At 45.9% G+C, this 16,146-nt stretch overlaps 1 long non-coding RNA gene across 2 annotated transcripts in view; it reads left to right on the top strand.

Moving 5' to 3' along the window:
- Positions 1-2,350: 2,350 nt before the first annotated feature.
- Positions 2,351-16,146, top strand: part of LOC120310119 — a 96,448-nt gene continuing 82,652 nt past the window's right edge. For both annotated transcript variants that reach the window (XR_005557274.1, XR_005557273.1), the window contains exon 1: positions 2,351-2,738. This is a non-coding gene — a long non-coding RNA (uncharacterized LOC120310119). The remainder of the gene's footprint in view (positions 2,739-16,146) is intronic.

Here is a 16,146-nt window from a genome sequence, read left to right as displayed (position 1 = left end):
GGCACTTGCCCTGGTCCCACCCCCTTCTGCCATAGACCCTCAGATCTGTCCCACTCCTACCCAGGCCACCACGGGCACCCTTGACACATATGATGTAGATCTGACCACACCCACCCAGTAGGCCACACCCACTCCATCCATGCCCACCCAGTAGGCCGCACCCACCCTGGCCACACCCACCCGGCCCCGAGGGCAACCATAATGCTGATGCAGCCCTAAGTGAAATTGAGTTTGACGCTCCTGATATAGGTGGTATTTTGCTCAACAGTAGTAACTGTGACAGAGATCTCAGAGTCCTAGTGGACAATCACTGAAATATGAGCCAGCAGTGTGCTGCAGCTGCCAAAAAAGCCAACACAGTGCTAGGCTGCACTAACAGAGGGATAGAATCAAGATTACATGAAGTATTAATACCACTTTACAATGCCTTGGTAAGGCCACACTTGGAATACTGCATCCAATTTTGGTTACCATGATATAAAAAAAGATGTTGAGACTCTAGAAAAAGTACAGAGAAGAGCAACAAAGATGATTAGAGGACTGGATGCTAAAACATACAAGGAACGGTTGCTGGAATTGAGTATGTCTAGTCTAATGAAGAGAAGGTCAAGGGGTGACATAATAGCAGTGTTCAATAGCCACAAAGAAGAGGGAGTCAAGCTATTTTCCAAAGCACCAGAAGGCAAGACAAGAAGTAATGGGTGGAAACTAACCAAAGAGAAGCAATCTAGAACTAAGGAGAAATTTCCTAACAGTTAGAACAATTAATCAGTGTAACAAGTTGCCTCCAGAAGCTGTGAATGCTCCAACACTAGAAGTTTTTAAGAAGAGACTAGCCAGCCATTTGTCTGAAATGGTATAGGGCAGTGGTGGTGAACCTATGGCATGCATGCCAGAAGCGGCACTCAGAGCCCTGTTGGCATGGGCACACCTCCGCCAGCAGCAGGTCCATCAGGCTGCCTCCGCCGCCCGGAGCAGGAGCCCTGCCCAGCACAAAGGAGGCAAAGTGGCTGACTAGCAAACTCGAGTAAAGATGATAGAGCAGAGGTCACCAACCATTGTCCATTGGTGGACTGGAAGAAAAGGGAGGGGGGAAAGCATTTTACATACATGCATACGTGCATGGGGCCGCGAGCAAGGACCTGCTGCAAATGGGGCAGGGCTAGTGTCTGCATGATAATTACTAGTCCTGCCCTATTCTTACGTGGTGCAGCGCCTTGTATCTGCACCCCGCAATGCAGGGGCGGCCGTTTTTGCACCTTGCAGCACAGTGGCCCATTTTTGCAACTCCATTTTTTGCGTGCCAGAGGTGGCACTCAGAAGTGCCTCCCTGCCCCCCCTCCCTCCCCCGGCACCACAATGCTGATGAGGCCCTGGCACTTTGCGATAAATAAGTGGGTTTTGGGTTGCGGTTTGGACACTCAGTCTCTAAAAGGTTCACCATCACTATTATAGGGTTTCCTGCCTAAGCATGGGGTTGGACTAGATTACCTCCAAGGTCCCCTCCAACTTTTTATTATTATTATTATTAAATTAACAATAATTTTATCTCCTTTCCCCCCCTTTCTACTTCCCTCAACTTTGCCAGGCAGTTCTTTTTCTAGTCCTCCAGTTCATTTCCAGTCCTTTTTTTGCTGTCAGTTGTTTTCATCACATATCCCAAAGGCGAGAATTTCTTCTTGTTGATAACTTCAAAGGAACAAAAATTAGCATTTAGTTCAGGACTGATTTAATCTTACATCCATGGTATTTTTAATAACCATCTTCAGATCCATAATTGGAAGGTTTCTATCTCCCTTCTCGATGTCCATCTTTCACAGCAGTACACAGACAAGAGGTACAATCGAAAGTACTTGCCTATTTTCTCCTTAAATTTTGGCATTATTGCATCTTTCCTACAAATGGACGTTGCACTTCAGACCCTATTTCGCTATATTAAATAGCAAATTCTATAATGGAAAATAAATGTGTGAATAACATATATCTTTAATATTGCATAGCCTCACCTTCAATTGCTATTAATAGTAAGCTTTTCCCTTTCCTTATGGAAATTCCTTGAGAGATAGGGGCGTGCCGCGAATAGGAAAAACGTGTGAAAAAAGCGGAACTAACTCTAGAAGCGCCCCTGCGCGCCGCCTATTGTTCAAGGATAGAACGTGGAGAGTGAACGTTGTTGATGCTAGCCCAACCCAGCACCTGTGTGAGGGCTACAGCTCCCCCTCCTTCTTAAGACAGAGGGCGAGAAAGTGAAGCACGCCACCCTCCGTAGGACATACAGTCTGACTTGGCAAACGCGTGGCGCGTGCGCAACTGTGCATGCGCGCGCAGATCTAAAGAAGCGCGAGGCGGTGCCAACCCCCATCACTTCGCTCATTGGGGAGTCGCGCGTGCAAGCGGGTGGCGTGCGGCGCGTGCTCGTCCTTTGCTTCTCTCGTTCTCCTGCTGTGTTGGTTGTTTTGTGAGGAGCAGAGTGGATCAATGACTGAAGGCGAGAGGGGAGCGCCTAGCTGCCGCCATCGCTGCCGCCACCGTCCCATCAGCAGAGCACCTCCCCTTGGCTTGTATCTGAGGAAGGCGTAGTGAGCCGCTCCTTATGGAAATGTGGTGAGGCAGGCAGTAAAGACTCCCCCCCCCACCTCTGCTTCGCATCCCCTCCCCCAAACTTCGGGACAGGACGGGAAGAAGTCGAAGTTGCCGCTCCTCGAAGGGTGGTTGGACAGAGCCCAAGCCCGGTGTAGGTGAGTGAGGAGGAAATAAACAATTTGGGATTCATTTCGGCTGACGCCCTAGGAAGAGGAAGGAAGGAAGTTGAACGCTGGATGGGTGTGCCACACTGACCTATGCGAGGTTGAGGGGAAAGGGATTCTGTCATCGTCCTTGATTCTTCTTCCCCCTCCCACCATTTCCATACCGTTTTATATTGATGTGAAAGGAAGAAATAAGGTTCCAGGATACGTATGACGAGCGATTTGTGTGAACTTATAGCATATATATACAGTATTCCTGTGCACGTTGAATCAATACTTTAATCGGCTACATAAAACTATTCCTAAAAAAGAACACACAAATCTCTAAAACATTGCTTTATGAAACTGATCCACATTGTTATTATAAAGTGATTTGAGGTTGGAGATACGTATTATGTTATTGGAATGAAAAACTATAACATATTAATGGGAATAGTGATATTGCTATGCCTTGAGAAACAGATTTTGAAAACAAAGTACAATAGGTTCTTAAGAATCCTGTCCTTCCAATCCTATATTTGTCATTGCAAAACTTATAGATGAAAAGAAACCCAGTGCTATATTAGTGCATAGTCCTTGCACTGGCAGTCTGATATTATAGGAGATGCAGGGAGTGGGTCTTTTAATAGTGACTTACTGGGTGGGGAAGTGAGTTTCATTTATAAATGAAATGGTAATCAGTAGTTTACTGCTATTAGTGCCAGAAAATTGGATAAACAATAATGCGTGAGAAAACATTCTAATTCAGTATTCATGTATAAGAGATGAAGCATATCAGCTAGAATGAGGGGTTGCAATGTATTAGTATGGTAGATTATCATAGGCAATTTTTACTGTAAGTATAACATTTTATAGATTAAAATGTCAGTGTCAGCTGTGTATAGAAAATACAGAAGATTTTGAAATAAAGAACATGATATGTATTGGAATGCAAAGGGCCATCTGAGCTATATAAATATGACTTCATTGAAACTGCAACTGCATGTGGGCCACTTTAAGACTTGTTGATATTCATGTATTTAAAACATATTTGTTAGGCATTTTATGCAGTCATTTATAATATCTTAAAAGTAAAACTAAAGCATTAAAATTTAATCAGTCAGCAATTTAAGCTAGTTTAGAAAATTATATTTTAAGGCCTTTTAAAAGCTGGGACAGTATCAGTTCATCAGAACAACAGAGTTATTTTGGGATCTCGGGAGCTACAAAGAAGGTTTAATTACTTGTCATCTGATGAGCCAATGGAAACTATAGGTAGAAGCCTTCAAGTCACCTCAATGAACCATGAAAGGGGCTGGATTAAAAAGGACAAAGTGCTCTCTGAGATAATATTGAACTTAACTGTATGCAACAATTTGTTTAACAATAATTCTGCAGTTAATGTAATGCTTTTATCATAGATACTGTATAATTGTCTTTTTGAACACCATTGTTATTTGGAGGTAGTTCCATGTAGAACATATTTAAAAAGTGTAAAGCATTTAAAAAGTATGTTTACACAAAGTATATTAGTGGAGGCAAAACATTCCAACTCAAAAGGTTTAAGTAGATGGGCTTGTGCAAGTGCTATCTGTGCATGCGTACACAAAGACAACTAGGGTAGTCTTTGACATACAGGAGCGTGTGCAAGCCTTTCAGAGGATGTGCCTAAATCAGCGCGTTAAACAGTGATTAACTTGTGCTAACATCATTTGCAAAAGTGTTTATTTTGTACATAGTTCAAGAGCATATTAGGGTTATGTAGCCTGGATTTTACCAATGTGATTTTTCTAAAAATGATGCAGTTGATGTAGCAATGTGATAGTAGATGCTCCTATTCCCCACTGAGAAATCAGAAGCAAATTTGGATCTGAAAGCTGCTCCAAATTATGATCCAATCCAGAATAAGGAGATCTACTTTCACTTACACAATGAGCACTTTCATCTTATCTAGATTTACTGTTATGAACACTCATTTCACAAACCTTACAGATTTTAGGTGGCTATTCAGAAGAAATTTTACTGAAATTTTTATGGAGAAATAGATTTGAGTAGTAGCACCTTATTATTGAAATTACTCATGTAATCATCCACTGGTTTACAGTGAAGGATCACTCATATGTTAATGATACTAAGTTGCATAGCTATACCCTGAACTAATAAGCAGGGGATTCTTTGGCACTCTTAGTCTGATAACTCTGAGAAATTAGATGAGATGAAACACTACAATAAAGTTATGGATTTACCAGCGCTCATCTGGCTCTATGTCACTTCCAACTGTAGTTCTAAAAAAGCATATGCAAATTTGTGGTTCCTTCTAGGTTTACAGTTCCTGCAGGAATAACATGGCCAGGAGACTCTTTGCCTAGTTTGTTTGGTGCACTAATTGTGAACTGCTTTGGAACGCAGTTTGGATAATTGCATTTAAACTTACAGTTTGCTAATAACCTTTGAAATTATTTGTCTTAAATTGTGTTTAAGTTACAGTAACTTTCTCTTAACCAACTGCCCTGTACACTGACTCTTCAAGCTTATGTCGGGATGCTGAAAAAATAACTACAACTGGTCCTCACACTTATTGCAGCATATCTGCAGTCATGTGATTGAAATTCAGGCACTTTACAAGTGTTGCAGTTATCTCATAGTCACATGATTGCCAGCTTCTGACTATCAGTAGAGAAGCTTGTAGTAAAATTGCGACTTGTGCTCACATAATATCTTGCTTAGCAACCATGGTGGAAATGAGGTCAAATGTCTGTTGTGATCACATGATATTTTGCTTAATGACTGCATTGCTTAGTGACAGAGTTGCTGTCTTAATTGTGCTCAATGTGCTGGTCATTAAGCAAGGTATCCCTGTATTTAGGTTTGAGTGTGGCCCTGGTATCTCAAGTTATGCAACTTTATTAAAGAATTTACATAGGAAGAAGACTTTTTTCAGCTTTGTTATGGGATTGCAAATTATGTTTGAAAAGTGATATTTTTAAAAATTGTTTTGAAGCTAAATATTGTTTGCCAACATTCATAATTGATCAAATTGTTTATAAATGTTGACTGAAAATAATGATTTTGCCTCATTCCCGTGAGACTAGAACTAATCAGCAAAATTAGTAGTAAATTAGATCAGGCAATATCAGAAATATAATTTATTAAAATATTGATTCAGATTATATTGTTTTTCTAGCAATATAAATAATTGGGAATGAGACTATTATCTCATTCTGGACTATTCTGTTATATTTGCTGAAATATGCGTCTGTTGTCAGTCTACTGGTGACTTAATCAGAAATAATCAATTTGAGGTTACTGATAGGAAAACAGTTATTCTCTTTATCAAAAAATAAAAGAATCCCAAGGAAGAATAAATATAAACATACAGACACAAATATAAGTCACAAGTTGCCAATTCCAGCTGAAATTGATTTTGGAAATTTCTTCCCCACCACAAAATATGTGGAGTAATGCACTTAAATGTGCATACATGTGAAAAAAATGTGTAGCAGAGAGGTCACACTCCAAAATGGACAAGACAAGAAAAATAACCTCTATAAATGTACATTGAATTATCAGGACTGTTTTCAATCTGAGTTCAAGCTAGAATACAGCAAAGAGGTAGTATGGGTGATGTGGGTTATGACTTTGAAAACCTTATGTGGAACCATCTTTGTCCAATCCCACCTGTTCAGTCAGGGAAGATATATTGTAGACCCCAATGGTTAAAAAGTTTTGACTTGCAAGGTCCAGGAGCAGAGCCTTCTTTGAAGTTGTCTCTGCCGTCTAGAACATCCCCCCCCCCACAAGGCAACGCAAGTTCATGCGTTGAAATATCTGAAGATCAGACTCTGCTGACATCCTTGGGGCTCATACAAGACTACACAGCCATGGGACTGGTTAGTGCCTTTCCCATCTTTTTAATACAATTATATGTAGCTTTTATGTTTTAGATTTTACTTATACACTGACCAGAATCACTCTGTGAGGTTTTCTAAATTTGGCATACATGCATGCATGCATACATACATACATACATAAATATTAGTTGCACTTGTGGATAACCTTTGGGGGAGCTGGAACAGAGGTGATATAGCTGTCCTGGCTCTCCTAGATCTCTTGGTGGCTTTTGATGGTATGTTTCTGCTCTAACTTAGGGTTTTAGGAGGCACCATTTTACAGTGATTCATCTCCTTACAGTATCTCCAATCTGTATTGGGGCTACCCTTGAAGACTTTTTAGAAATTAGAAGTGATGCAGAATGCAGTGGTACATGCTGTGTTGGGTATCCCATTTTATACATGACATCCCATTATTGCATGAGCTGCATTGTCTTTGACTCTTTTTGGACCCAATTAAGGTGCTGGTTATCACTTTTAAAGCTTTACATGGCATGGGACTAAGCTATATGTGTGAATACTTCTCCCTGACGGTATCTGCCCATTCCACTAAGTTGCATAGAACAGCTATGCTCCAGTCTCTTTCTTTAAATATTACCATCTAATGCAGTGGTTCTCAACCTTCCTAATGCCGCGATCCTTTAATACAGTTCCTCATGTTGTGGTGACCCCCAACCATAAAAGTATTTTTGTTGCTACTTCATAACTGTAATTTTGCTACTGTTATGAATCGTAATGTAAATATCTGATATGCAGGATCAGACTCTAGACTCCAGAAGATAGAACCATCCAACAAAAGGAATTCCACAACTACAGGTAGTCCTCAACTTATGACCACGACTGAGCCCAACATTTCTGTTTTCTAAGCAAGGCAGTTGTTAAGTGAGTTGCACTCATTTTATGACCTTGCTGCAGTTGTTAAGTGAATCACTGCAGTTATTAAGTTAGGAACACAGTTGTTAAATGAATGTGGCTTCCCCATTGACTTTGCTTGTCAAAAGATTGCTAAAAATAATCACATGACCCTGGGACACTGCAACCATCATAAATATAGGCCAGTTGCCAACCATCCATATTTTGATCACATGACCAATTGAAGGGAAAGCAGCAAGAGAATGGAAGAAAGGAAAAGGATTATAAATAAAAAATCAGAATCCCTGTAACACTTTGTGGATGAAGCGAGGGGTTACGTGACTACTTTTTCATGGAAGTTTCCCAAAACAGAAGGATACAACTTTACAGCTGTCCCAGATTCCAGCTATTTCATCCCCTCCTTCCAACATTTTCACCTTCCACTGAGCATACTTGATTCTCATCTAAATGTTTTCTGACAAGTCCCTCTCTCAATGCATTTCCTTTTTCCTAACAATTTCTGGCAGTGGAGTATACACTTCCCCAATTGGAGCCTTGCCTTTGGATCCCAACCAGGTGGGAAGCAGAATAAAAGGAAGCCGTTTAAAGGCGGGAGGAGGGAAAATCCTGAGGTTGGCTTGCTCCCGATTCACGACGAAAAAAGCGAAGGGAACCTCACAATTCGAGCTGGCAGGCTGGCTGGCTGGCTTGCTGGCTTTCTCACCCGCGCCAACTCCCTTCTCTTCGCTTGCAGCCGGGCGATTCCAAGTTTAAGTGCAGCTCCTAGCAACCCCGAGGAAAATCCGATGGATGGGGGTGGGGAGAGGTGCTTGCAACCCCCCCACGCAAGGGCAGAGACCAACCCCAGTTTCTTTTTAAAGCTAAGATTTAAAAAAAATACAATCCAAAAGTGCTATTTAAAAAAGCAATTGCAGTGAATGCATCAAGGCGAGCTGGCGGAAAGAAAAGATGATTGCCGGCGCTTTTATTCACAGACACCAGTTTTTTTTTCCCAGATCATAAAATGTCCATTCCTCCCTCTAAAAGAGAGGGAATCAAAATACAAAAGGAACCCACCCCGCGGCAAAGCCCTCCAGTGTGCTGATTCCACAGCTAACAACCCCTCCCTCCCTCCTTCCTCCTCCTCCTCCTGCCTCACCCCCCCTCAACTCCCTGCCAGCCTGTCTCCCCTCTTCCACAGAGGTGCGAGCGACTGCATGCAAGCGTGATCTGGAGCAGCTCCGCTGGCTTCACAGATTCCCCCGGAAGATACATCATGGATGCCAATGTCCAGGCCGCCGATTGGTGAAAAGGCTAGGAGAAGGCGGACTGAGTCATTGGCTTTTGCTAGCTCTACCTGAGAGGCGGGGAGTTGCTCTTTTGATGCTTTAAGTCTTACCATTCTCTGTGTTGTTTTTATCTGCCTGGAGACAGATAGAGGAGCGATGTCTCGGTTCCTAAGACCATCGGAAATATGTGTTTTCCGACGGTCTTAGGCGACCCCTGTGAAAGGACCGTTTGACCCCCAAAGGGGTCGTGACCCACAGGTTGAGAACCACTGATCTAATGGGCCCTAGGAAATATGCCATTTCTGTGATGATCCCAGCCTTATAGAAGAGCTTTCCCTTGGCAATCTGACAGGCCCAAACTACATGTGAGCGAAGAAAGGAGACAAGGAAGGAAAGAAAAGAGAAAAACACTGTTTTAAAAATTACAGAAATTCAGGCAAGTAACTGGTTAATCTTCAGTGACATTCTTTTTTTTTTTCAGCAGCAATATCTGCAATCATTTGCTCCTCTGCCCATTGGCTTGCTTTCAACAACCTTTTTTTATTCTTCATATTCATTGAATTTAAGTTTTTTTTTAACCTTCCTTTTACTTATAGACCTGCAATTGAAAGGCAATGATGTAAGGAAAAAACTTCTGGTGGCGTTATATAAATATATGCTTTAGTACAGTGGTTCTCAACCTTTTTAATGCCGTGACCCCCAACCGGTCATAAGTTGAGGACTAAACCGGTCATAAGTCGAGGACTAAACCTGTCACTAGTCGAGGGCTACCCAACCGTTCGTAAGTCAAGGACTTTCCCTGCCCGGGAATGCCGCATATGCGTGATGCCACCCCCTGCACCGGCCGAGGCATAGCTGGCAAGCGGCAGAGACGGAGCAGGTCGATCACCGGCTGGGCCACCAGCTGGCCCAGCCCAAGGGAGGTAAGGCACTCGCCGGAAAAGGGGAAAAAATGGCAGACAGCCTTGCTTGGTGACCCCCGTGAAATGGTCGATCGACCCCAAATGGGGTCCCAACCCATAGGTTGAGAACCGCTGCTTTAGTAACAAGTTTAAATGCTGTACTGAAAATAGCAATAGCACTTAGACTTATATATTGTTTCACAGTGCTTTACAGCCCTCTCTAAGCAGTTTACAGAGTCAGCCTATTGCCCCCAACAATCTGGGTCCTCATTTTACCGTCCTTGGAGGGATGGAAAGCTGAATCAACTTTGAGCTGGTGAGACTCAAACTGCCAAACTGCAGTAAGCTGGCAGTCAGCAGAAGTAGCCTGCAATACTGCATTCTAACCACTGTGCCACCACAGCTGTAATCAACATTGGTGCTACTAGATCTATCTGTCTACTGCATTTTGACATCTTGGACCACAAAATATTATTGCCTTTTGGTATTGTTGATGTGGAACTTCACTACATAAGAAATGCATTATTATCTATATGGGAAAAGATAAAACCTAAAATCTATATGAAAATCCCAGAATGGCTATCAATGATGGAAGCTTTTGTACATTTAAATTTAGTCAAACTTGAAAAAATTCTAAGATATAAGGATATTCTGAATAGAGATGGGAAATTAAAATCTAAACAAGAGTTAGAAGGCCAGGGCATTGACTTATGGTGGCCCTGATTGCAAATGCAATCGAGATATGACAAAGATGTTAAAGAATACAGCTTTTATAAAGATTAGACAATGTTTGATTAGATGTTGACTTCTGATGAAAAAATGATTAAAAAATTGTATAACTTCCTATTGAATTTAAAAATGGAAGATGAACAAGTGAAAGAAACAATGATTATATGGGCAAAAAAGTTTGGACATAACAGAATTAGAGAAGGGGCATTGTCTTACCTGAATGCCTTTTCTCAGCACGGAGATGGAGAATCCACCAATGGGTTTTCTCTGTCTGCCTGCTCTTGAGACCAGGTCAGCCAAACTTGACATGCCTCCTGTTGCTAGGAGAACCCAGTCTTGGCTAGGGCAAAAGCGGCTGATGATAGACATAGGTGTTGGCTCTCAGGCCCCTAAACCTGGCCTATCTGACGATAAGGGTGGGTTGGATTCTCCATCTCCATGCTGAGAAAAGGCGTTCAGGTAAGACAACGCCCCTTCTCCAGCACAGGAAATGGAGAATCCACCAATGGGACATACCAAAGCCTCACTGTCCCAATGGGAGGGAAACAGTCAAGGCCGGACTCCTATCCGCAGAAACAACCTGTTGGAGGACCCTCTTACCAAAGGAGGCCTCTGTGGAGGCAAAACAATCACTCCTATAATGACAGACAAATGGGGAGGGCGAAGACAATGTCGCAGCCCTGCAAACCTCCTCGATGGATGCCTGAGTGGTACAGGCAGCAGCGGTCGCAGCGCTGTGAGTGGAATGAGCCGTGATATGACTTGGAGCTGGCAGGGAAGTCGATTGGTACGCCTCCGCAATGCAAGTTCTTATCCACCTGCCAATGGTGGAAGTGGACACCTTCCGTCCCAGAGAGGCAGGATGAAATGACATGAAGAGGGCCTCAGACTTGCGGAAGAACGCTGTCCTCTTGATGTACCAGCGCAGCGCCCGGTAGACATCCAACTTGTGCCACTCTGCTCCAAGTCGTGGGAAGGAGTGGGACAAAAATCAGACAAAATGATCTCCTGGGACCTACGAAAAAGGGAGTTTACCTTGGGCAAGAATGTGGGATCCAATCGGAGGACCACCCTATCTTTGTGAAAGACACAGGTCCTCCCTGACCGATAGGGTAGCCAGCTCAGAAATGCGCCTAGCTGACATGATCGCGATCAGGAAGGCGACTTTGTGGGATAAGGACTGTAGAGCACTTGTGTTGAGGGGCTCAAATGGCAGTCTGGGTAACTCCCAAGAGTGGTACCTGTGCACCACGGGTGGCCTAGTGTTAGTGGTGCCCTTAAGAAAGGTGCGTATCCTGGGGTGCCGAGTTAGAGGGCCTGAACCAGCACAGGTAAGTACAGACCACAGTGCCGCCACCTGTCTATGAATAGTATTGGGGGCCAGGCCTTTATCAAGGCCATCAAGGAGATATTCAAGGATCTGTGGAATCGTCAATTCCAAGACATTCAGTTGCCGCCTATGGCACCAATGGCAAAAATTCCTCCATGTGGAGTCATAGAGGCGATTGGTTGCCAGCCTGCGAGACGCCTGGATCATGGAAATCGCTCTGGATGAGAGCGATTCCTGTGTCATGATCTTGCATTCAAATGCCAGGTGGTCAACTAACCATTGGGGATCCGGGTGTTGAAGAACCCCCTGGTGGAGAGACACTTGCTCTGGCAGAATCTTCCATGGTGGAGAGGTGGAGAGGCTCACCAAGTCGGCAAACCAGGGTCACCAGGGCCGGTACGGAGCCACAAAGATCACCTCCGGTCGCTCCTGCAACAGCTTCCGAATGGTGGCCGGAATCAGGGGGAGTGGAGGGAACACATAGAGAAGGCCCCCCGGCCATGGGGCGCGAAGGGCATCTGCCCCCTGAGAAGGAAAGCGGGAGAAAAACCTCAGAAGCTGGGTATTCATCGGCGAAGTGAACAAATCAAGAACCGGTTGACCAAACCGTCGGGACATATCTGCGAAGAGATCTGGGTGCAGACCCCATTCCGAATGATCTACAGTCGACCGGCTCAGGTAGTCTACTTGCCAATTCGCCTCCCCTGAGATGTGTTCGGCCCTGATAGAGGAGAGGTTCAACTCTGCCCAGGAACCCAACAACTGGACTTCAGACATGAGGGACCTGGACCAAGTACCCCCTTGCCGATTCACATGTGCCTTTGCCGCCACATTGTCCATCAGGACTAGCACATGTTGCTTTGCAAGTTGGGTGCAGAAGTTGCGAAGAGCCAGGTGTATGGCTGTGAGCTCCAGCCAGTTGATGTTGTGTCTCAGATCTGCACAGGACCAACAGCCCTGTGCGAACTGAGACCCAAGATGGGCTCCCCAACCAAACAGACTGGTGTCCATCGTGAGCGTGAGTCAGACAGGTTCCTTGAAGGGCAACCCTTTGGCTATCACTGGCGAGAACCACCAATGGAGAGACCTTAGGGTTTGGATGGGAACCCTCACCTGTTGGTTGGACGATCCGATTCCCAACCTCTGGAATGGGAGCAGAAACCACTGGAGACTTCTGGAGTAGAGCCTGGCCCAGGGAACTATGGCAATGCAAGAAATCATCTTTCCCAGAAGTTGGGAAAGAAGAGCCAGCAACACTATACGCTCCCTCTACACCTTGAGTGCCAATTCCCGTAGGCTGCCCCAGGTGTAGGATTCTGGTTGAGAGAACTGTTTGAATTTTTGAAGTTCACCAAGAATCCGTGTTGTTGAAGAACCTGGATTGACCGAGTCAGGTCCAACCGGGCAGCCTGGAAGGAGGACGACTGGATGAGAATGTTGTCCAGGTAGCATTGAATGATACCGATGCCAGTCTTAAATGTGCTGCTAGCACAGCCAGGAGTTTTGTGAACACTCTGGGAGCCGAGGAGAGTCCGAATGGCAAGGCCTTGTGCTGGTACTGGTGCCCCATGTAATAGAACCTGAAAAAGTGCCAGTGGTCGGGAAGGATAGGGATATGGAGATACGCTTCTGTGAGGTCTGTAGACGTCAGGAAGTCTCCTTTTCTGATGCTGCCCAGGATGGATTGGAGCGTTTGCATCTTGAATTTTTTGTATGCGATGTGATAATTCAAACTCTTGGGAACCACAAAGAGGATGGAATAGAATCCCTGACCTTTCTGACCCTCCGGCAACAATTCTTTGGCCCTTATTACCAGGAGATGATGGATGGCTCCTGCATAAGGCCCCTTGTGGTTGTATTTCATGATTGGGGGCAAGATATGAAGCGCCCCGGTGTACTGGATACCAATTCCAGGGACAGACCGAACCTTACGGTTTGGAGGACCCAGGAGTCCGTGGTGGTGAGTTCCCACTGGTAGAACGAACGGGATAACCTGCCATCTATGAGAGGGGTAACCTGGGAGTCACTTGGGTCTCCTGAAAGGGCGACCTCCCCCACGAAAGGGCCGCTTGCCCTGGTATTGTTGCCTGGAACTATAGCCAGATCTGTTGGCTGGATGATCCTGTCTGGCCATGAAAGGGCGGGGAGGCTATGGGGCTCCTGAGCCTGTTCCTGACCGAAAGGACTGCCTGTGGGCATACAGATAGGAACGTCTATCAGATCGCTTGGTGAGGTGTGCCGTGACCTTCTTCTTGTCCTTTTCTCTGTTAAGTATGGATTCAGGGCCTCCCCAAACAAATTTCCCCCTTGATAGGGAGCTGCAGCCAGACGCCACTTGGATTTGGCATCGGCTTGCCAATATTTGAGCCAAAGCCTCCGACGAGCTGAGATGTTGGATGCAATGGACTTGGCAGAGTGTCTGGCCATCTGCAAGGTGGCCTCAGAGGCATATTCCGTGGCTGTGACCAGTTTACTGAGATCCTGGTGGGTGCATATGTCCTCTGGGGGAATCCGAGTCTGGAGTTTGCAGAGCCAGAGGAGAGAGGACCTGGAGAAAAAGGAAGCGCAAGTGGCTGTCTTGACCACCCATGCGGATGCCTGGTGTGTCCTGAGGAAGGTCATGTCCCATCGCTTATCCTGTCTTTAGTGCCTTGGCCAAGTCGCCCGACACTGCGGATGAGGATACGAGTGAACATAAAGGATCATCCACCTTAGGCACCTCCAGTGCATTGGTCAAATCCGATGCCGTTGTGAACAATTTCTTATCTGTACCACCCAGAGGTGGGAAGATGCATGGTGAAGACCACTGTTTGTGAACTGCGCTTAGGAACAGGGACGGACAAGGAACCTGATGTTGTTTCGCCACCGTTTCAAAGAACATTGGATTCACATCCAAAGTGGATGGGGGTTCCTGCTGGGGGAGACCTATGTTGGCTGTCACTCTGGCCTTGCGCAGGAGTGGCACAAAGAGGGCCTGGTTGAACAGACCCCCCATTGGAGGGGGATCCGGAGGGTCCTCCTCATCAGACCACAGTATATCCTGCTGGTCTAATTCTGCGGGCAAAGAGGCCCCACTATAGGCAGATTGTGAAGGTGAGGGTGGAGCGTGGTACATGGGAGCCCCCGATTGGGGAACACATGTTGCGGGTACATCTGCCATTGCTCCGTCCCTGACCAGCGGTGGGAACACACCGCCAATGCCCTATCCAGTGCCCGTGAGATCAGGGCTTCAAGATAATCGTCCGGGGAGAGCCCTAAGGGTTTGGCCCCTCAGCCCCACTGCTGTAGGGGTGAAGGTGGCCTCAGGTGCCTGATTCGCCCCAGTACTTGGGGGTGTGTGCAATTGGTTGGTCTTGTAGGGCCCATACTTCCTGGGCAGAAGTGGAAGGCCCCAGGGGAAGATCGAATTTCGGGGGCCCCGCCAGTTCAGCCTCTGCTCTGGCCTGCCTTTGCGCTCTGGAAAACTCTTTTTCCAGTGCCTGGTGCCTTCTGCTCTCCTGCTTCTCCGTTCTTTTGGAAGCTTTTTTGGAGATGGCCTTTGCTTTGGCCTTGATCCTGCCTGCTATCTCCTGTTTTGAGGAGGTGGGCCTGTTTTGGCCCAATGATGGGGACACAGTGGACGTGAGCTATCTCATGGAGCACTGAGAGGAAGCTCTAGCAGGGAATTGGCTGGCCCTTGGACACAGCGGGTGGAGCAGGAAATTGTACTACTCTCCTGGCCACCTGACTGGGGCCTCAGTCCCTCCTACATGACTTGGAGGTGATGAGGAGAATTGTGCGCTTGTTGGTCAGGTCAATCTGCGGCAGAGGCTTTGGCAGCAACTGAGACGCAGGTCCAATAATTTGTTTGGTGGCCAGGTTAGGAATGGTTGCACCAGAAAGGCTGAATTGTGTGTCCGCCAATCAAGGCACCCCCGCAGTAGAAGGCCGCCTTGTATTCAAAATGGCGGCCGCGCGGCCTATGGATGGTTTTGGCCTAAGAAGGAGGTGGGGCTCCCCAAGCCTTGAGCGATGGGAGCTCGCAGGGGAAATGTGAGAATAACGTGATTATGGAACATTTTAATTGTGATGAGTGAAAGGAATGGATGGCTCAAAGTGAAGGTAAAGGATCTGCAGCCGTACAATCACCTCAGGCTAAGTAAGGAGAAATCAAAATGGCGGCCGGCTGATGAAAAAAATACCTAGTGAGGAGGTCTGGGGAGCCTTCTCTGCAAGTGCTTCTAGATTCCTGTAACCCACGTAGCTACGGCCTTCGGAGAAGTCCCCGGCTGCTTTCCTTTGGAATCAGCTGCTGCGTGGCCTGTTCGCGGCAACCAATATGGCAGCTGCGACGAATGGTGTAGGAATTTAAGGCCTGAGGCCTAGGACCTCGTGGGCTTGCTTGTGGCCTGTCCGCAGCTCCAACAAGGCAGCCGCTATGAACAGGAC

This window comes from Crotalus tigris, unplaced genomic scaffold (assembly GCF_016545835.1).
Source record: "Crotalus tigris isolate CLP2741 ecotype Arizona unplaced genomic scaffold, ASM1654583v1 scf7180000018124.1459596, whole genome shotgun sequence".
NCBI classification, from domain to species: domain Eukaryota; kingdom Metazoa; phylum Chordata; class Lepidosauria; order Squamata; family Viperidae; genus Crotalus; species Crotalus tigris.
The sequence above is the reverse complement of the archived record's forward strand: the minus strand, read 5'-3'. Positions and strand labels throughout refer to the sequence as shown.